A 22,959-nucleotide genomic window follows, 5' to 3' on the forward strand; every position below is an offset into this window, starting at 1 on the left:
GCATGATCAATAGAAATATTTAAAGTCACTGTTATGATTACAAACACAAATTATACTTTGGCCAGTACACAATCAGAAATGCCAACTCACATGGGGCAACTGTGTGTCACACGATTTTGGCTCCCATCACACAGTCGTGAGCAGCTGAAATCACACAGTGGCAGCGAAAAGGGGCTGAAAACCACTGTAAACAGTGGATTTCCAGCTTGTTTTCAGAAGTAGTAACCACAGGATGTCCATTGGAAGGTCTGAAAACACCCCAGGACATTGGCGGCCTCGATGACCCTTTTCGGGGGGGGGGGGCTGGGGGGGGATGGGTGAGGGGGCTTGCTGATGGGCAGAGAGCCTCTTAGGAAGTGGTCCGCAGGGGGTCCTGCCTCCTCCAAGGCCCCACCCCTTCCTCGCAAAGTGATATTAATGTCTTAATTGGCAGGTATGCATAATATTCTCATGGTTTCTTTTATGCGTTTTGGTTTACATCTTATCTCTTTTCAGTTCAACTATATGCTGACTCCAGATACTAATGGGTGATTCCAGTAGAATAAAAATGTATAAAGTATTTTATGTGATCAACCTACATATCAAAAGAGTACCTTTCTGATGTGTAGACCACCCAGTACTGTACATCAAACTCCACTTAGGTATACCCCCTTTAGCATCTTTCTCGTGGACTAGTCTTAAAATCAGACTGTGGATATTTGTCGTGGTGATTGTGTTTACTCAGAGACTCACTCTTAATCCTGTTGCCCAGTGTGTGAATCACCCAGTGAAAATGGCTTTTGCAATTTATGCTGGTTGAAGAGTGTGTGACCACAATAGTATGTAATGGTACTGTAAAAGTATCGCTAGTGCACTGATAATTTTTTTTGTCTTTCAATACTTGCTGTGTGCTTGGAGAAATGTATAATCCTATTCTAGAACTGTATTTTAAACTGCATTATAATCTTATTCACCTCTAGATGAATATTTTAAGCAAATCAAATTGCAGTGAGGATGTTTATTGTGTTTCTCTGTCACTGATGACTCATTTTGTTAATTATGTGTTTTATGCATGTTTCATTCGAAATAAACGCATTTGACTGACTGACTAATATTTAATAGTAATATGTTTTTTTTTGCCTTGAAAAAGTCCACTAGTAAACTGGACAAAGCAAGGGTTGGGTGGGTTTGTGAATCATAACTACTTTTGTCAGCAAATGTATTTGTGTTAGTTGTCACAAAAATGGCTTTGACTAAATATAAATCTATTGATTGTGCATCTGGGGCCATCATATGATCAGGGTGCACTGCCCGGTCTGTGCCATGGTGTACCTTTAACAAGGTTCATCTGAGGATGTCAGGGCACTACACCCCATTACCATTAATGTACTGACCTCAGAAAAGCAGCAAACTCTTAACTCCACTGGGGACAGCACACTACTGAAAGAAGGAGTCACTGCTTTGAAGCAGTCACTCCTTCTTTGACTGTGGAGGTGGCACCAGTCTATACTTCAAACGGGAAACAAGTATCCCCCTGCACGCAGGTGCAGTGAGTGACTATACCCACCTGCTGGGGGATGTGTTGGAGGTCCATTGACCCCTTTTTCACCCTATTCAGAGAGTTGCCTTCAGGGGGCGTGCTGACTGTGTGACACCTTATTTGTGGCACACAATGAATGTGCCTCTTGGTGGCCTCTTTGTTTCTATCACAAGCCCATAATATGTCACAGGTGCAGAGGGAAAGTGCTTCCTTCATTTGCTTTGGACCACACTCCGATGAAAATAAGGGAATGCCATTTAACCCCTTCAGTGCCCGCCCCTTTCCCCGCCCTGTGCCGGCCGTTGTATTAGCGGGCGGGGTCTATGACGAGCTGGACTCGTCATGGGCACAGCGCCACCGCGGCCCATGACGAGTCCAGCTCGTCATGGGCACTGAAGGGGTTAAAGCTAACGCCAGCAATTTATGTGACTTGGTGCTATCAGTATTATAGAAGGGGTCGAACAAGCACCAATGCCCTCCTTCTATAATACAAAAGCCCCCCAAAAACACAGAAAATGGGGGCAGATGATCTTTGTTCCATTGATTAACATTTCAAGCAGATACTTCCTTTGAGACAGCTGTGTGGGACAGTCGAACTGAGCGCTGGGTGAATTTGTGTTGGATACCACATCCATTCTCATTTCAGAGGAATCTGAAGTAGTTGTTGCCATGCCAGAAAACTCTCTGGGGATAGAAGCAGATAGTGGCCTAGCAAGGATGCTAATGGCCTTATTGCAAGCAAAGAAATGCCTCACTTCCACCAGTGTAGTTAGTATTTGTGATGCACTCAGTGCCCCATACCACTGGGCCCCAGTGTCACTGGCATGCTGCACTATTGATATCTAGGTCCTTGCTAGTAACCTTTAGTCACCTGACAGTCCTTCTAAAGCATCTATGGATATCTTCGCTCTTTACTGCAGCAATGTATATGCAGCATAAGGTATTAAACAGGAAGCTCATAAGCCTAGAAATCACATTCCTTCCAACAGTAGCACCATCTACACTTGTACTGACTCCAGAATGTTTATGCCAACAGATTGTCTAGGTTGGCGTATAAAGGGAAATATAGATTTACGTTTTTTTACCACTACATCTTTTTACCTTGATTAGATGTAACCAATATTGTTGATTCAGTGTAAGTGCAGCTTGCTGTAGAACATTCACATTTTTGGTAACAAACCCTTTCAAAACATATTGGTGTCAGACGTTATGTTACACTACACTGTTACGCTGTTTCGTTTTGCTCTGAGCTGCGGCGTTCAGGCCTGCGCTGCTTCAAAGCCGCTTGGAGCCACAACTTGAGGATGCGGCGGCGGCCATGAGGAGGGCCCCTGCCACAGTGCTTTGGTGAGGGGCAGCAGTTGCGGCAGCGGGTGTGCTCATGCCCTCCTGTGGAGTCCTTACAGGAGAAGGTGGCACTGCTACAGCAGCCTAACCAATGCTGCACGTGGCACGCAGCCTCTGGTCCTCCCCAAGGCCAGCCATATCACTGTCCTAACAGGACAGGCTCCCTTTTCAGCTCCCCTCGCCCTCCCTTCCATGGGGCTCCCTTCCATAGAGCTTGGAGGGCTAAAAGGACGCCCTACAGTGGGCCCTTTTCAGAGAAGCTGCACAGAAGATTGGGGGCAGTTGGAAGCTCGTGAGCTCAAACTGTGATGTGAGTGGGAGATGGAGTGCAAAGGGGGAGGCCGGTCTACACAGTGAGGTCACCCCATAGGGAAGCCCCCGATAGGGAGCTTCATGGTGACAGCGGAGGTAGCCAAGCTAGGTCTTGGTGCAGCCTGCTGATCCACGTTTTCCTCAACTGCCTCCATCCTCCTCTCCCCAGCACCTAATCACAGTCTACCACCGACAGGCACTCTCACCCTAGCCAAGCTACTCCGTCTGTCCCCCAGGCCTGCAATATGATGTGCATGCTTATGTCCCCTCCTGTCGCAAACAAGGTCCCACGGCACTCCAGCATCTCCTGGAAGGGGTGTGGCGGTGCTGAACTGGATGGATTTGAGACACATCACACAAACATTAAGAAGCATCAAGAAGCAGGCACCATAAAATAGAGAAAAAGTCCTCATCCCTCTGCGCTTCCATGGCTAACACCACAGCACTAAACCAAAACCAGCTCTCTCTGGAACTATCTCAAATCTACAAAAATTTTAAGGTACAAAGTAAAACCAAGGCTAAAGCAAGGGCAAAGGAAAGCATGTGAAAAGTAAGTAAGCTAGCCAGCCAAGAAAATCAAAGCGTATTAAAGCACCAAAGTGAGGGAGGGTAAAAGTATAGGTTTGTGAGACACTACCAACAGGGGGTCTCTCACCGTAAGGGGACTGCCAACCCAATCGCCATGAGGTCAGGAAAGACAAGGGGGTCCTCTGATCAGCTGTGAAGGCTACAGAGCAGGAAGCCGTACTCAGCAAAAGTAGGGGGGCAAGCGCAACCACCGGACCCCCTAAATACATTCAGCTCAGAGCCACAGGATACACTGAGCAAAAGCGCAGATGAGTTGGTGGCCTACGACATGAGAAGCCTCACTCAGTACTTTCAACCAAAAATTATTTTTAAAAGATGCAGGCTCTACCATTTTGTCCACCAGCTGTGAAATTCAAAGACTGCTGTCACCACTTCAGCCCCATACAGCCTCCACAATCCCAAGAGGCAGGAGTTCAGGCAGACGAGTCTCTCACAAATCCAACATCCAATATAGCCCTGGAAGCCCCCACAAGTGGGGGTTGTATCCAGTCGCGGCCTGTGCAGGTAAGCGCAGTGGGGAGGTGGGGGGAGGGTGGAGCGGGTGTGATGGGTTCGAAGTCTAAATACGACAGGCTAGTGAAAATAAATAAATAAAACCACTTACCTTGCGCTAGCCCCATCGCCGAGTCAGCGATGCAGCTAGCGCAAGGTATTTGGTTTATTCATTTCTTTCGTTTATTTTCACTATCCTGTTGTATGTTGACTTCCACTCCCTCACCCCCACCCCACCACGCTTACCTTAACAGCTGCCACTGGTAGAATCCCAGGGCAGGTACAAGCTACCCTGCAGTCAAGCCATGAGTCCCAAGAAGCCACACAGAAAACTAGAGGGAGGACCCTACGTCAACAAACTGGGCGACCCCAGTAGAATACTAGACATGCAATCCAGAAGGCCCCTTCCCCTGAACCCAGGACGACAGTACGGGCAGGACCAGGCAGTCTCCATCGACCAAGACATTAGTCCAACTGCTCTAAGAGCCTCTCAAGGCCCACTATCAAATGCGGGCACACCAAATTTACCACCACTACCACGGCTACCAACTGAGCACCAAGAATACACAAAGCAGGGTCGGAATAGGGCACTAGGAGTAGGGCAAACCCAGGCAGCACGGCTGTGCCTCATATGGAAAATGTGTGGACGTCCCTGCTGAACAGCATCCAATGGTCAGAGAGGCCCTTCAGTTCCAGTCTGACAAGATGGACATTCAGCTGACACTACTCAACACCTTGGCCCTCCAAGTTGCAGGCATCAATGAGAAGCTGGGAATCCTCAATTCAGTAATAAAATGGGCACAGTCAGAGGCACAACTGATCTGCAGCTGAGGCCTGATTGTGGGACAAATTGTCTTGCCTTATCTCCATGTAAATCAAGAAAGAAAACCCACCCTCACGGTTTCAGTTCACATTTAGTGTTTTTGACATAGGGACCTATGTTGTAGGCCCTTCCATATATATGTGAGGGTGGGTTTTCTTTCTTGATTTACATTGATCTTCATACCCCGCTGTTCCCGCCCTCCATCTGTCCTTTGGGGTCCCCCTTCTTAATTGCCTTATCTCCATGCCCAGCAATGTCCTAAATGAACCTAAGAAATAGTCCACTGCCACCAAGGGCACCCCTGGCCTAAGAGCAGCAGAACACAGGGAGCCAAGCCTGGAGCCAACTGCTCCCACAAACCCTCAGACACCAAACGCCAAAAGCCTGCCTGGGGAAGCCCTTGCAACAGGACTTCCACTGCCTTCAGTCATCCCAGCTCAAAACGCCAAACAAAGACGGATGCAAAGGAGGAAAGTTCCTAATAAAAGAACAGTCATGAATCAATCAGCCGTGTATCCCCTCTTCTGACTGCAGCAAACCCATCCGGAGGACATACCCTCCAACCCAGCTACCCAATATCTGGGCAACCCAGGAGCTACCAGTCAAACGGCCTCAGAAGAATCCCTCCCCAAACACCAACATTTCAGGAGAGCTGACATGCGTGTAGTATCAGACACATCAACATCAAAGGACAAAAGTTTCACCCCACACACAAACAGGGGTCTTCCAAGTCCCTCCTCAGAGAAAACCATCAGTTCACATATGCCTCACAGCGCGGTAACAACCCTGCTGCTGAATCCGAATGATCCAACTCAGCAGAGGAGCCCAGCTAGGAACTTGGCAGCAGCCAGAGAAACCATCAGTGCCGGGGAAAGGCCTAGCAGAGAGCTGACAGCAGCACAGACAAAACACTCCATCCTGCCTGCCTCAACAGAGGACATACCCAAGCACATGGGGCTCACTGACCAGGGACTCCAGCACAGAAGACTCGGCCCGCCAAGTGCTCACAGATGTTGGGCCTCCACAAGCCAATTACTTAACTCCGCCAGCAGACCAAAGCACTTTCAGAGAAGGGGAGCAAAATTCATCAACAGGGACTGCACTAGCCAGCCAGGACCTCAGAGGGAGGGGACATACATGTCACCTTTCCAACCTGCAGCAGGACTTTTGTATCCTACTTTTCAAACCTGAGTACAGGCCAAGAGAACACTGAGACATCCGGAATAGAGGCAACATCCTAGAGCTGCTGTCAACCATTCCAACCTTAGCCGACATAAGGTCAACCGACCTGCTCACGATAGAGTTCATTAGGCCAGAAGTAATTTTGGCATGTGAAGTCACCAAGACCACCTGGAGATCCTCATTAATCACCCAAAAAGTACTAGCTGAACAACAAACATTTGAGGCGTGGGGCATAAGCATTACTCACCACTACAACACAGGCAACCCCTCCCCTCTACTCACCAATATGGGAAATGCAACCATTTAAATGACAAACACCATCAGTTCGGTACTCAGGGGAGCTTGGGGTTGTCGCCTACAAGGGGGTGGGTGTCCAACGACAGGCATAGTCGACCTCATCCCCCACCACGCCGATTAAATATGGAATCTGATCTCCGGTGGATTTCCAGAACTATCAACGGCCTCATTGCCATCCAATGATAAAATCTGCACCAGGGTGGGCCACTCACTTAGAGTAAATCCACCCTCTGTTTATGCTCATGGAATATTAGTGGCCTGGCATGTAAAATTACTGATCTAGAGTCCATGCTTTACATTAAATCCTTTGATATAATTCTGCGTCATGGCTGGCCGAACCACCCCAACTACAGGGCTTCATGTGCTTTTGCACGCCAGCAGTTAATCGGTCTCAATATGGCCACCTATCATGTAGGATGGCAACCTACATGTAATGAACCTGCACAAACGCGGCAGAGGAAGTCCACTACACTACAAGGACCATCATCACAGTCAAGATCAGCCTCATTTTCGAAGGAAACAAGAAGGAGGTAATACTTTTTACTGCCTACATCCACCCAAAATGCAAAATACAAGATTCTGAACATCTCGTTGACTGGCTTCTGATGCACATAAGTAAGCTGGACAATCCTAAATTCATCTTCTCTGGGGATTTGAATCTATACCTCTTAAGCTTCTCAATGGACAACAAAGTGATTGCTCAGTCCTCATATTGCAATATCCCTAAATGAAGTAAAAACCTCCATGGCAGAGCACGCAAAACAGTCAGATGCCTACTGGATGATTTGGAGCATATCAACTTCAGGGCGTTCAGCTGTAGATTTCATGAGGACTACCTGTCTGCAACTTCCTTTGACTCTGTGTCCACCTGCTCAAAAGCAGACTACACACTCGTCTCCCTCTCACTGTTTAATCGTGTTCCCACATTCCATCTAGGGTCATGGGGAAAATGGGGACAGCGATCACCGGCCGCAGGAGACACCTCTTTTAGCAGATGTACCCGCATTGAAACGCTCAGCAAAAGTACCATCTCCAGCTATACGATTGATTTCAAGAGAATCAAAATTGCACTAGCAATCACAGGGGTAGTGTTTCAATCAGCAAATGGTTTATTATTACAAATACTAGAACCACTTACAAGCAGCTTCATCAAACAGTGGGAAATCTTCACTGCCAACCTAGCAAACTCTTTCTCCACGGCAGCCAAAACAATATCAAACTACCAGGAAAGCAGGATGGATTTCCAGCGCCCAGCGGAAACAGCTGGAGCAACTCAAAAGGGACATAAACTGTTCGCTGAGATCGCTGAGACACAATCCGGGGGATTCTCACCTCCAACTATTACTCTGCCAACAGAGAAGGTTGTTCAACAAATAAAAACGGAGCATCAACAGAACTCAAAAAGACGAGTTCTGGGCAAAACTATTCTCTGATATTAAATCGAAAAAATAGTATCTGCTTCTGGGGCACGGTGTTTAAACTAATGCGTCCATCCCATTGGCGCGTGGTATCCTACATCTCTGAAGAGACCTGGCCAGACTTTCTGAGGGCTCATTTCAATCATCAGTCTACGAGTTAGCCTGCAAATATAGCGACAGAAGGTCCCACATTTACAGACCAGCGGTACCCCCACAACAACTGGTAATCATCAGCTCCACCCCAGGCCACCCCATAGAATCACAATCAAAGCCAAATCACTAAATGCAGGAGAGAAGGGGCTCCAGGACCAAATCGTATCCTGCTGGCTCTTTTCAAATAAAATGCGGATTACTGGGCAGAGATCCTGGACCATCTTTTCTGTGAAATAAGCTTACTGGGGAAACTCCCAGCCTCCTGGAAAGGCTCAGTTATCTCTCCAATACACAAAAGCGGAGACGAATCATCACTAAAAAACTATTGCCTGGTCACCCTCATCGACAATGAGGCAAAATACTTGACAGACACTCTGCTAGATGAACTCCAAGCCTTGGCAAAGGCAAAAGCAAACGCAAACATTCCATTCAACCAGACAGGATTCTCCAAGTCCACAGACACAATAAGCAACATCCTGGCCATGGCAGTGCACACAGACATGGAGAGGTCCTTTAAGCAGCCTCTCCATCTCTGTTTGATAGATTTCAAGGCAGCATTCGACAACATAGACCGGGCTAGGCTTTGGAGGAAATTGGCCGGCTGGAACATCTCTGCTGGATATGCTAATCCTACTCCACACAGATAGCTGGGTGCAGGCGAAGTTGGGTGAGGGCAAACACCTCTCCAGGTGAATTCCAACTACCAAAGGGCTCAAACAAGGGTGTGTGATTGCCCCACACTTTTCAACCTTTACATGGCGGACCTGACGCAGATACTCAACTCCTGCAATTTTCATGCTCCCAGGTTCGGGGCACAGCACTATCCAGCATTCTGTATGAAAGTGAAGTGGTTCTGGTCAGCCACACACAGGTGGGCCTGCAACATCTCCTCAACACAATGCAGGCATACGCAGCGGAGAACTTCCTGGAAGTAAGTCCAGAGAAGACAAAAACAATGAACATCAACTGGGGCAGGAACCCCCCCCCCCGATCCCCTTCTAGCATCTGGGGAATACAAAAATCCAGACTGCAGCAAATTATAAGCCTTGGCATAATTATTGATGATGGAGGCCTATTCGCCAAACAGCTAGAAGCGAACAGGAGGAAAGGGCCTGGCTCTGGCAGCGACGCTGAGGAACCTAAAATCGAAACTGACAGGCCCGAAGCGGTTACCACTCCTCTAGGTAGCTCAATCTAAAGCGCTACCAAAAATCACTTACGGAAGTGAAGCCATGAAAGGCAGAGATTCTAAAACTCTGGACCACACTTTAGTCAAGGCCTACAGAGACATGTTTAGCATTCCACATCATTCCTTGGCAGCACTGATATGGCAGGAGTTTCACCTAACTAAAGAGTCCTTGGTAAGGCAAGGAGCATTCATAGTCTGCTGGCACAAGATCAGGAACGCCGGTCCCAACACTCTGAACCACCTGCTCTGGCAAGAGCTGCAGCACAGAAATACATTGCCTACCAGAAGCTTCCTTAAGAAATCCCTTGCAAGTACCAGGCTGTCCCAGCTTTGAAAGAAAGTTATGAAGCCAGGAGAGCACTCCTCGATAATCTGATTTGCTACTATAAACTGAGAATGTACTGCGGGGTGCTGCAGTTATGTAGAAGTTTGTTACCTTCTACCAACAAAACAGAATTAATGACAGGGTGAGAGCCTGTATATAACTGCGCACTGTTCACAAAGTGTCTGAACCGACACTAACAATCCTTTTGAAAAGTTGTACCTTTATTTAACAAAGTTACAACTGACTCTTTTTTGCTGAAGCAAGTGAATATGTACAATATAACATTATAACAATAATGCTTGTCAATAAAGTTTAACAAATTGAAAATTCACAATAGTTATTGTTCATTATACATTCATGAACACGTAAACAATAATGTATCACATTAGCAGATTCATAACAACATTATTTGCTGATGCCCAATGCATTTCGGAACCAGCCGGTTCCTTCATCAGGGGCTAATCTGAAACAGAAACGAACAGATGTGTGTGAATTTAGAGAAAAAGGGGCTCAATCTCATGTTTATGATGGTGGAAAAAACTGATAAAATATGTGTTACCTGTGTGATATTTCTGTTAGGTACACTAAGAGAAACAAAAGAAAGAACGTCAAATGGTAATGAGACGTGTAATTTACAAGTGGATTTTGGTGAGAGAAGGGAAAGAAAATCCCACGCTTACCTGAAAAGGTGTAAAACGCTAATCGCTAAAAGGAGAAAACAAAACAAAAGACTGGAATGTAGGTCTTTTAAATAACTGAGTCCGACCATACAAAGATATGCATAATGTATACCAAAAGGTATGCTGAAAAAAGATGCAGACTGCTGAGTCTTACCTCAATATAGAATAGTAGAAGAGTTCTGTGAAGCAAAAACGAAAAAAATGAGCAGGGGAAAGTAATAAAGAAAATGTGTACAATTGGAATCATTGAATAGAAAACGCCATCTGATCCTTACCTATAGGCGAGAAACGAGTTAGAAAAACCGCAGTGCACCGCTGAAGGGAAGCGTGTGAAATGCGGAAAGTTGTGTCCCATTAAAAAGTACGCGGTAACCCGGAAATGAATCCGGACTGTGAACAGAGTAGACGGACTGATACTCTACCTACAGCAAAGTGACCGCAAGGACGCCATGCTTGAATGGTAAGAGAAGCAAATGCTGATGGCATGAAAGTGTTATAAAAGCGCGATACGTGTATGTGAAACAATATTAAGAGAGAAGAATCGAGCGAGGAAATAAACAGAGAAATGAGTAAAGAGATACTTAAAAAAATGACAAGATAAATGTCGGTGTAGAGACCGGGTGGAAATAATGTGTAATGCCAACCTGATAAAATAAAAAATATGAAATGAGTGAAAGGCACAAAATTACCTAAATAAAAATATGAGAAACTAAAGTGTAGAGTGAAAGCTGAGAAAAGGATGATCATAATGAGAAAATATGAAAAAATGGGAAGAAGAAACTATATGTAAAAAAAATACTGACCAAAGATAATTGCCAGGGTGATAAAAGGGATCTCCCAGGTACAGGACTCGGTGGATGGTGCTGATATAGAATGAAAGTTATCAAGAAAGGACATATTAGTGTGAGATGTGTGTTCTGTGTTGATGCTGGTGAGTATAAGCGTAAGACAGGATCCCAGAGGATGTAGTGTGGGAGGTTACAAAAAAATGCGACCAAAGTGTCGTAATCTGAATGTTAAATAAAACATGACATATCTAACCTATCATTCAAACCTCTTGGGAGCATTGTCTCTAAAAGTTTTATCCAGTAAACCTCGCGTTGTAATAGTTTAAGCTGATTATTTACTCCATGTTGCGGTGTTATGTGTTCTATAATCTGGAACCTAAGTTGGGATATAGAGTGATTAACTTCGTTCCAATGTTTGACCAATGGAGAGTTTACATTCTTGGTTCTGATGCAACTTTTATGTTCTGTGAGACGTACTTTGATTTTGCGCTCGGTCTTACCCACATACATTTTGCCACAGGGGCACTTGATGGCATATACTACGTTTGAGGTATTGCAATCGCTGGTATGTCGAAGAATTATGTCTTTACCTGTGGTGGGATGTGTTAGGACATTGCCCAGAATCGTATTGTTGCAATGTGAACAGTTTTGACATCTCAAGGTTCCTTTCTGGGATGTTTTTTTTTATGCATTTTGGTTGGTGCTATGAGTTCACGGAGGTTTTGTCCTCTGGTATAAGCGTGCAGTGGTGGTTCCTTAAAGATGTTATTAAAGTCAGGTTCATTAGATAAAAGTTCCCATCTTTTGTTGATAATTTTTTTGATGGCTGTTGAACTGGTTGAAAATTTCGATATAAACACCACTTTGTTTTTTTCAGGTGACTTAGTAGTTGTGAGTAATTCTCTTTGTTGTTTTTGCATAGCTTTTTTTTCACACTCGTGTAATATCTTGTCGGGGTAACCTCTGTGCTGGTATTTTTCTTTATACTCTGCAATCTTTGCTTGACAATCCTGGGTGTCAGAGCAGATACGTTTGATCCTTATGAATTGTGAGTAAGGAAGATTGTTGATGAGGCTGATGGGGAGAAAGCTTGAATGATGTAATGCATTGTTCCGGTCTGTGGGTTTGATGTAGACTGTTGTCGTCAGGCTATGGCCTTCAGGAGGTTTATTGATTATGACGTCCAAATATTTAATAGTTTGTGCATGAATTTTGTGAGTAAATTGGATCCTGGGGTCATGAGAGTTCAATGTTACAATCATGTCCTCAAATGATTGTTTAGAGTTGGTCCAGATGAGGAAAATGTTGTCAATAAAACGACAGTATGTGTAAATATTAGACCACCATTTAGAGATATTCATGATGTATTCTTGTTCAAACATTGCCATGAAAATATTGGCGTAGGATGGTGCCCCTGAAAAACCCATAGAGGTTCCCGAACAACATGAGATTGAGCCCCTTTTTCTCTAAATTCACACACATCTGTTTGTTTCTGTTTCAGATTAGCCCCTGATGAAGGAACCGGCTGGTTCCGAAATGCATTGGGCATCAGCAAAAATGTTGTTATGAATCTGCTAATGTGATACATTATTGTTTACGTGTTCATGAATGTATAATGAACAATAACTATTGTGAATTTTCAATTTGTTTAACTTTATTGACAAGCATTATTGTCATAATGTTATATTGTACATATTCACTTGCTTCAGCAAAAAAGAGTCCGTTGTAACTTTGTTAAATAAAGGTACAACTTTTCAAAAGGATTATTAGTTTCGGTTCAGACACTTTGTGAACAGTGCGCAGTTATATACAGGCTCTCGCCCTGTCATTAATTCTGTCCCAGCTTTGAGACATCCTAACTAGTAATGCAGCTTTTTAAAAAGTGGTCCAGAAATCAATCAAAAGCCAGTCACTGGTAGAGGACAATGCCACACTCTCAGTTGTTATGGTTGTTATGGTATTTTGGCCGACCAGTCGCAATGAATATATAAAATTAGACTTTTTAACTGAGTTGTTCTCTCCTAAAGAAACAAAAGTATCTGCAGGAATGCTTTTGGCATTGATTTTTTTATTTTATGTAATCTCACAACCACACAGAGAGGCTTCTGACTTTTCTTGTAGATTGAAATCACCAGCTACCACAAGGGCACTAGAAAAGTCTACCACTATAAGTATATAAAAAATAAATAGTATTGTGATATTTAAAAGCCACATTTTAGGGGGGAAATAAAATACAAAGCTCCTGTACACTACAATCCAATAGCATAAAGTTAAAAAAGAGGCCTTATTTTGAACCATGAATACGGAGAAGCTGCCCCACAGTACCATTCACTGTCCATTCTACTAGTGACCTGTATTTATCAAGGACCCCTACCAAATTCGACCTTTGGGCTGGCAGGGGAGCAGGTTCCTACATCTCTGTCAAGTCGCAGGGAACTACAGTACTAAAAGTACATTTAAAGTGTTTGAACAAGTCTATGGATTGAAAATGCATCATGAAAAATTGTTAGCAAATATATCATCTTTGCCATAATTTCTGGATAAATAGCAATAGCCAACACTGCAGTGTATTTTCAAAGAGTGTAGTAATTGATTACTGCCACATTTAAGATGCTTTCATTTCTGTTGTCTGGGAAAAAATGGATGTAAATCACACCGCAAATTAAACTGCGACCAATTCATTAACTGTCTCAGGGACAGGAATGCTTTGGTCGCCCAGGGGCAGCAGATTCTTGGAAAGGCTAGCTTTAAGTGTTAAGCAAAAAGAAGCATGAAATAAAACATGCGGTTTGGCAGGTAGGTTCAAGGTGTTACGGCCAACTTAAAGACACCACCAAAAAAGTTGGCTGAAGATGCCGATTTGCTGATTCATATTCTAAGACCCGCCCTCACACGCTCACAACGAAGAACAAACTATGCAAATATTTATTAATACTCTCATCCCCTGCTGTTGAGCTTTGAGTATAATCACAACAGATCCTGTTAAACTAGTAAAAGAGGTGAGGAAAAAAACATTTGGGGAAGAGTGAAAGAATACTACTAAATATTGAATTTAACAAGACAATATATCTCGGCTTTATTTGAAAAATGTTTTGTATCCTTATGGTAAGGAACTTTAGTAAATAAAAAAAATTGTATGTCACAGTTGTAATCTCTTAAAACTGATGTATACAACCACACAATAATAAAAAATAATGTGGCATTACTTCATTACAAATGCAGTAATAACATCAAGTTGTAAACAGCAGTGATGAGAAAGCCATAATCTCCTTGACTCACATTTAGGAGTATTTTTGCACAAATTGGTTGGTGCAGATTGGAATCAAACCTTTGACCTACGGGTTAAACTCAGATCTTTGAAACAGGTGTGTCATCCTTTGAGCTATTTTACCGATTCTCAAGGTATATCAATTGCTAGTTTCTGGCAAATGATGCAGCACATCTGGCAATATGATCAGCACACTGTGTGCATCCTTAGTACACTTCCAAAAAATCAGGTTTAATTAGATGCCTAGACCCATATTTACAATGCCCTTGTGCCACCGTTGCATCACCTTTTGTGACGCAACGGTGGCGCAAACCACTAAATCATATTTATTATGCCACGCGAAGCCACTTTACATGGTTTTGAATGGCCTCATAAATAAGAAGTAAGATACCACAAATCGCTGTGTTGCTTTACACTGCACTTGCAGTCTACACGGAGAAAATGGCCTCTCCATTAGCCCCTGGCTTGAGCAGCGTTGTGATTGGCTTACGGGAGGGAGGGAGCCTGGCTGCCTGCTTCTGCTTCCTGTTCCTGGACCATGGACCCGGCCAGGTAAGTGTAATTATCTTTATATTATTTTTTAATTAAATTAACTCACCCCACGTGACGCTCCCTCCCCGCGCGACCCAGTTCTCCCCCACCCGCAAGTCGTGCCGGCCGCGACTGGTTATTTCCAGCCAAGATCACGACATGCCTGGAAAATTGTGGTGATGAAGGGCCCTTTACAAATTTCTAAGGTGGTAAAATAGTACTGCTCCAGTTACATAAGACATCAGTCAGCGCAAAGCGGGGGCAGACTGTGTCTTCACGTTGCGCTCCCAGTGCTCAGATTATGCAATATGGCCCATGGAGCCTCCTTACCCTTCTGCATAAACAATCATTACATTCAATGGTAGGATTTTCCACGGTCTGCTGATGTATAAGAAAACACACTAAACTCTGTCTTATATAACTTTGATTACCAGTTTTTTTCACAATGAATGGTCACTTTGTATTGAAGTCGCCAGGCACACCCCGCATTGAGATTGTGCTTTAATAGGCACATGTTCCATATACCATGTGTGAGTAAGAGGTTTAAATAGCAAATTCACCACAAAGAATGTGGCTCATGTGTTATAGTACACTCTGACTGTGCCTGCTGCAAGGCCTATTGATATAGAAGGGGAAAATGTGCCTTTGAATACCACAACTGCATGTTCTTCCTGGACTCCATGTGAATGTATACAGCATTTGAAGCCTGCGTGCTCACCCAATCGCTTTGCTACAGATTGTTGTACGTCTAGCAAATCTTGAGATTTCTTCTGAAGGCGTGTTGGGTTGTTTACAGAGACTGCTTTGGGTAGTTAGTGCCAGATACTAAAAGTAGCTCTCTTTTCCCTACCACTTCCCAACCCCTCTCATGGAGGTGCTGGTGATGAAAACTACTGGAAGGGAGTCTGGGATAGGAAGCCATATATAGTTTGGACCAGTGATAGCGAAATAGGTCCCTGTTGACGTTTTCCGATACCACTCATGCACCTCCTTATCACTTACCACAATAAAGAGAGGTCTTAGATGTCCAATAAACATGATTTGATCCCCAGTCTGTTCACCACAAAAAGCAACTAAATCTAACGAATGAGAAGCAACTCACCTTAGACGTGCTTAGCACAACAGCCCAAATGCTTAACAAAATACACTATGATTGATGAATCTCCATATTTAGGATAAAAGAATCATTCAAAGCAAGTTATGAATCTAATGCTGCATTTCTTAAATAAGCAGCCTAAACCTAATTTCAAATGTTAAAATTTTAAATATTCAGCATTTAGTTTTTAAAAGTCTCTTGCCTCCGAGAGGACTACAAGGCCTTACACGGGTCTGAGTGTCCGCTTTTCTCTTCAGTAATCCTTGAGCACACAAACCACTTTCTATTTAGAAAACAGCCGAAAACTGACTGACTAGTTCATTGGAGTCATCCACCTGTGATAAACTACAATAGGCGCCTTTCCTAGAAGACATCAGACAGAAAGGAGCCCCCTCTGGCCTACCAGACTGTGGCCTTACTTGACTCTCTATCTATAAGAGTTTGGTTGCTGCACATAAACCACCCACCTCACTTCAACGTGTGTGTAACCTAGTTTGATTGTTACAAAGTGATTTGCAGCGGCAGCAAAGCAATACGATTATCAATATGTATGAACAACAAAAAAACAACATGCAAGCTTTTAAGAGGATCTAAGACAATTTGTGTCTTTCTGTGTAGTTATATGAAAACTTATTTATATGTTTTCTTTTTTTCTTTATAGTTTTATGCGGCATAAACCTGGCTTCGAGGCACGGGAAAATCAGTAGATAATGCAGTTAAATACACTAGAAAAGAGGAGTGCATGCATTTTCTTTTGATACAAACAAGATATTATGGTGTTCCTGTTAAAAAAACGGCCCTTGTTCAGTTTCCCTATAAGCGAAAAATAGAATCAAAATAAGGTTTATTTAATCAGATTACTCCATAAAAATGTGCAAGGAAGAATTAGGTTTTCAGCTAAAATGACATAATACAAAACAAACCAGAATCCAATTTGGATAACAAAAATTATTTACCACTGCTTCCTCCATGACCAAGCTATGCCAATTACAGAGAGTAACACACACTAAAGTCACCAATGTGGTTATCTTACAGAAAATTGTGGGTGTGCTGCATTCACAGAAAATGGCCCAATTAAGCAAACGATGTGGCTTTTGTTAAAACCGGGTGAAATTAATTGAGATGTCATCATTATTTACACCTGAAACCTGCAACAGGTTTACTCTGACAACAAAGCTGTCTGTTATGGCCTAGCACAGACCCTGGGGCCTAAGGGGTTAAATGCCCAAGGTGCTTCTAAGCCTCACAAAGGCCTTGCCTAGATAATTAAGGGGTGAATTCGTGCCGAAATGCTTGCACAGACACTGGTTAATTACTAGAGAAACCTTCCAATCTATTCATTGTCTTCAAGGTGTCGTTTTAATTACAGCTACCTCATTACTTTATTACGCCGCCCTAGCGTGAAGGCAAACGCAGTTACGTAACCGGCAGGCGAGAGAATATGAGAAAAGTGCATGTTCGATTCATCGAGAATTTAACTACGCAACATCTTAGCGACCCACCGCGCGGGCAAAGGCAGCCACTGACGTAGCAATGCATTGAACTCCAATGCGCTGGCTTTACAAGTGCTCTGGTATCGCATCCAGTGGATGTGTAACTTGCAAGTGAGAACTCACCAGAAGAAATGCACGACAATTGGGAAATTGTGCAGTACACAGGCAGAGTTCACGAGAGTCGTATTTAGATAGCATCGAGTATTTTCAAGAGGCGTTAAAATAGTGACAAAATGTTTCCACCTACGCGGAATGTAAGGACAGAGTTGGTGCTCCAGTTTTCATACTCTGCGGATTAACATTTCAAAATTAAAATCACTACTTGGGAGTTTTTGATAAATATGATGTTGTGTTTAATCCGTTGTGTAGCAATACTTATTTTGTAGTGCGTTGGTGGTATGTGTGCCGATCACAAAGCACCCAGTTGTCACTCTGCTGACAACAAGGTGATATAAAAAGATGTCGATATACAAAAAAAATATTATCATTCACGCTTTCAAAAAACGCAGTAGACCATTATTACCTCGAAGGTATATACACGCTTTTCTTACAAAATGAACACTTTATATCGGACAATTCTGTATTTTAATAAATTGTCGAAGGGCTCCCTGTTAACCAGCTCAGCAAAACGTGAGCGGTTTATACTATTTTTATGTAAGCAAAATCCATTACTGGAAGATACGTTTTGACTCCAAAAAACATTTTTCTTACAGGCCTAAGAGTGATCCCGGTAGCATTATGTTATTGTGGCAATCCATCTTTATTTTTTTTCTGTTGCATTTTGATAGCATTGTAACATAAACACTGCACGCACTAATAAACTGTGTAATATCACATCCATAGCCCCGATCCCGCAGTGGGACTTATGGGCCAACACTCTTTGAACGACACCTATTGAGATGTTAAACATATGCATGTCCCAGTACAGTGATATTTTAACTCTGATCAATATTAGAGGCATGCGCCCTGCATAGACGATGCCATCTCAGTCACGGTGTGCGTCTCCAACCAGGCCTCATCCATGAACTGTGAAATATTAGGTCAATTAAACAGCTGTTTATGTTTGCTTTTGAGTGTGGGGGCGCAGAGGCCTTCACAGTTTCTTCCGAGAGCGTGTTAGATTCACAGCAGCTTTGGGAAAATCACTATACGTGTGTCGGTGAGCTGCTGTGCTAACGTTCTGCCTTTATTAAAATGCCCAAAGCGCAGCTTGAAAGGGAGCAATTTAAAATAAAATGCAATTAGTTTATTCCTGACAATACGATGTTGCGCGACAAAAGCAAGATTATTAAACGCCTTCCTAAAGTAAACTCAAGTATCGCAATTGTTGATTGTCTAACCAAAACGGCCTGTTCACTCAGTGCAACGAGAACTCTCAAATTAAAGGGTAAATAAAAAAAAGTTCTAGAAAATACCTTTCCAATGTGCACAAATCCGTTGCTGGTAAGGTTCAAGCAATAGGTGACTGCGTTGACGTCAGACACCCTGATAGTCGCCTGGTGGCCGCGAGCACGCTCTACGACCCGCAGAGGTCAGAGGTGAAGGCAATAATAACCTCTTATCACAGGTTGGTGACTTTTGCAGACAGAGGCCAATTACTGAGACCTCTTCTCCAGAATCTCAAACAAGGAGAGCAGAGACGGCCCAGCAGACTTAGCGGCAACCACAACCTCCCAAACTGTGTGCTTGCATCACCAAAACACTCGCGCGTCTGTCTCTGCCACCTATACCTGCGCATTGCACAGTGTCAGGAAGCATCGGCAGGAATCCCCAGGAGGCTTGAGGAAATATGCGCAAGTCTGATCCACTGTTCCGGGACTATTTACTAGTGTCGTTTTGCAGGGGAGTCAGGCTGTTTGTAAAGTTGCCTTAATAATCATTTTTTTTATTAATCACTTCACTACAATTTGCCACTGATGGACAATCCCAGATATGACATTTATTATGTTACACACATTTGTATACCATTGTATACAATTTGCATAGTCCTAATGTACTTTTGTAGAATGTGTACCCTTTACGCTTCTGGAAATGTATCGTTCTGGGGTACTTGTTTACGGGAATCAAATTGATTTGTGGGTGTTGCATTTGGTTTTTTAACATTTAGATGTGAATCATACAGAATGGTGGCGGCACTTTTAGGATACACTGATATATTGTATAGAGAAGAACTTTGCAGTTCGCTGTGTTGTGTTAAGAGTACAGTTGTCAATTGCTGGTCCGGCTGTTCAGTTTGATCAGATGATCATTTGGCTTTGAGGAGATTTGTGAAAAGGAGCTGTATCTTAAATGGATCCTTACTGTCAGGTACTGAGTGCCTGCACTTCTTTATTTGGAGAGAAAGTGTACCAGCACTCAGTACTTAATTTGAGCCGGTGGTTGCCGGTGGGAGACACCTGAACTTATTTTTTGGGATTTGGCACGTATTTTTCTGCATAATACTTTTATAGAGGGCAAGAAACAAACAAATTAAAAAGCAAAAAGCAGACAGACAAAGGAAGAGAGAGTAGGAAAAAGTGTTGCAAATGAAGAAAGCAGGAACCTGCAGAAGTGAGATAAAGGCAATGGGGAGTGTCTGGTAGTGAATTAAAGAGGCAAAAGGTGGATTTAGGACTACGCAGATTTGGCCTTCCCTGTGCGCACATTTAATTGTACCAGCTGTGGGCTTCAGAGCGAGCTTTGGGCTCTGGCACTCTTTTATTTACAAACTAAGCACTGTCTGCACTTCTCAGCAGAAGTGCAATACTTTTAATTGGACAGTACCAGCACTTCTTAGAAGTATGCTGGTACTATGGTATAGGGTACCTACATTTCTATTTTCCCATTTCAAGCACTGAGCAGGAATGATACATCAAATAATAATAAAACAGGGTAAAACATGTCAGAAAAAGCATAAATAATTGTGTGTGCTACTCTACATTGCGTGAAGCTACCCATGCTAAGTAGGCAGACACTGATATTAGGGAGCGGGAAGGCACTATATTGCTCCTTAAGGTTTTCTAAAGAGCTTCATTCTTATGTGGTTAGGCTCCTCCTTCTAAAACTAAAAATTGTTCGAAACAATATGTACATTTCCCCATTACTCTAGAGGTGTCCTAGTTACTGTACTGTTACCAAAGCAGGACCCTTTTCCTTGGTGCTAGGTCCTGGAGAGGGAGTGGAAGTAAATCATTACCCATAGTACCATGATAGGGCTTTCCAGATAAAAGTTAAAATCCAAGAAGACCTGTACACAACCCAGGACACTTCTCACTGTGTACCAGGCTGTCCAATTCTGCTGATGACACCAAATCTCCCTAAAATTTGAGACAATCTCACTAAATCGCCACAAAAAGGAAAACGTCACTATAAAAGACCAAAAAAGGCAAAATTAAAATGTGAGATGCCATTAAAATGTAATAAATTATGAAAAATGGACACAAAGTTACCTTCTGATCCTTAGCCTCCCTGAAATCTGTTTTCCTCATCCAGCTAATCTAAAAAAGTGTATGGTGGGCTCCAGTGCAAGCATGGAAAATCAGCACCCTGAACATTGGCTGGGTTGTAAAATACAACAATAATCAGGGTTCAGGTGGCCCTTCAACCCTTTGCGGTCACTGCACCAATGATAAGTTAACCTCTGGAAAATACGACTGATAACTGCAGAGCTGCGACTTCTTTCCACTGACTAAATTACAAGCTTTTGCCGGTGTCATAATTTGAGTTCTGGGACATTAAAAGGCCCTCCTCATTATCAAGGAGTTTAAAATTGGCGGAAGGAAAATTCCCACGAAATATGTTAGTTTTCCAGATTTTTATATTTAAGGGCCCGTACCACGACTGCAGAAATTGCTGACGTTATCTCCATCTGCCAGTCAGACAGAGGTAACTACGTCCCCCTCGCAGAATGACGGGGTAAATAAATCAAGAGACCGCGCGAGCAGGTACGTGTCGAGTCTGGCAGGTCTGTTGAGTCCTCGCCTCCCACTCTGCACGGGACGACAGATACGTAGAGCAAACAAAAACGGCACAGCCACTTTTTAAATGAATAAGGGCGGCTTCATATAACATCATAATTACATATACTGTCCGAGCCTTTACATAATATTAAAGCAGGAACACATAGCCGGTATTTTGCTCACGAAATGTGGCAGCTCTAGAGTGCGAACCTTCAGCGTGACCTCACCCTGCAACAGGAAGCAGGACGTTCCCTCGACGCCGCACGCTCATCGCATAGAAGCGGACATAAACAAAGTTCAAGTCCGGCACTGCTGCCGGGTGCCCCACTTTGTGTCCGCGGAGAGGACACCAGCCACTCGCTCGCATACACACGCCTGCAGCTCTCTGCCCGCTCCACATGTCCACAAAGGGTCCCTTGACTTACCGTGGCCCCTGGAAACGGCTCACCCCGTCAAAAGACGCATAACTTGCAGCTCTTTGTGCACCTTCCTGGAGAAATTCAATCCACGCAGACCTGGCGTGGATGCAATTTCTAAACAGTCTGACTTTTTCTTTGAGGCAGTGGGAGGCGCGGCCTCCTCTGCCCGTCAGCACCTGTTGAGCCAATCAGACGTGGCGGGCGGGCGGGCTTCATGTTAATCAGCCCGAGACCGAAGACCTTTCAGCCAGCCGGCAGCCGCTGTTCTTGCCAAGCCTGCCAGGGAGCCTTCCACTGCGCTTCCCTCAGCTTCAGCGCGAGGCAGTGTGACAGGCACCTTCGCAGAAGCGCCCTTCCCTCAGGACATCAATTAAACGTGCACACTTTATCAACTGCTCTGAAACCACACTCACTGAAAGCAGCGCATCTGTCCTAGGCGCTCCTTATTGAGCCTGACCGAACGCAAGAAAGTATAAGACCAACCGAACACAAGAAAGCATGAATGCGCCACTGCAGCGTAACAAACAAGCACGGGCTAAGTGGCAAATCTTCACCGGTGAAGTGACGCGTCATACCTTAGAGAGCGCTAGTTTTTTTTTGCGGTTCTTACAAAATATTAATATTCCAATAGCATCCGAAAGAGGAGACGGTGGAATCCAGATTGTTGCCAAAATAGATGCGCCCAAATTTCTTCCAAAATTCTAAACTATTATGTAGAAATGCCCGCAATCAACAGAGGGGAGTGTCATTTAATAAACATTAAACCTCTAGTTCTTCAGCTTCCACTCGACTGTTTTCACTGGGTTCGGATGTGCAGCTTTAAAGCTCTCATGTGTTGACAGACGGCCCTGTCTGCGGTTCAGCAAACACGAACTTAGGTTGACTATAGGCTATGGTTTACTCCTTGCCACTCCTAGATGGGCTCGGATCAGCTATCATTGTCGGCTGTATTCAATGCATGCCCCAGGCTGCTCACCTGGTGCTCTGGGGGAATATATAGAGAGCGTCTGCCAGGTCCCACCTCCTTTGTCATGGGTAGATTCCATAGAGACCCGCTCGATCATGCATAGAAATTAATTGATTAAAGGAGGATGTGTTCTA

General features: G+C 43.8%; 1 protein-coding gene across 3 annotated transcripts in view; it reads right to left on the minus strand.

Moving 5' to 3' along the window:
- Positions 1-22,001, minus strand: part of LYPD6 (LY6/PLAUR domain containing 6) — a 185,696-nt gene extending 163,695 nt beyond the window's left edge. For all 3 annotated transcript variants that reach the window (XR_014978946.1, XR_014978945.1, XM_085645606.1), the window contains exon 1: positions 21,865-22,001. The gene's annotated coding sequence lies outside the window, so the exon portion shown is untranslated. The remainder of the gene's footprint in view (positions 1-21,864) is intronic.
- Positions 22,002-22,959: the final 958 nt, after the last annotated feature.

The sequence above is a fragment of the Triturus cristatus genome, chromosome 3_1 (genome assembly GCF_964204655.1).
Source record: "Triturus cristatus chromosome 3_1, aTriCri1.1, whole genome shotgun sequence".
In the NCBI taxonomy this organism is placed as follows: domain Eukaryota; kingdom Metazoa; phylum Chordata; class Amphibia; order Caudata; family Salamandridae; genus Triturus; species Triturus cristatus.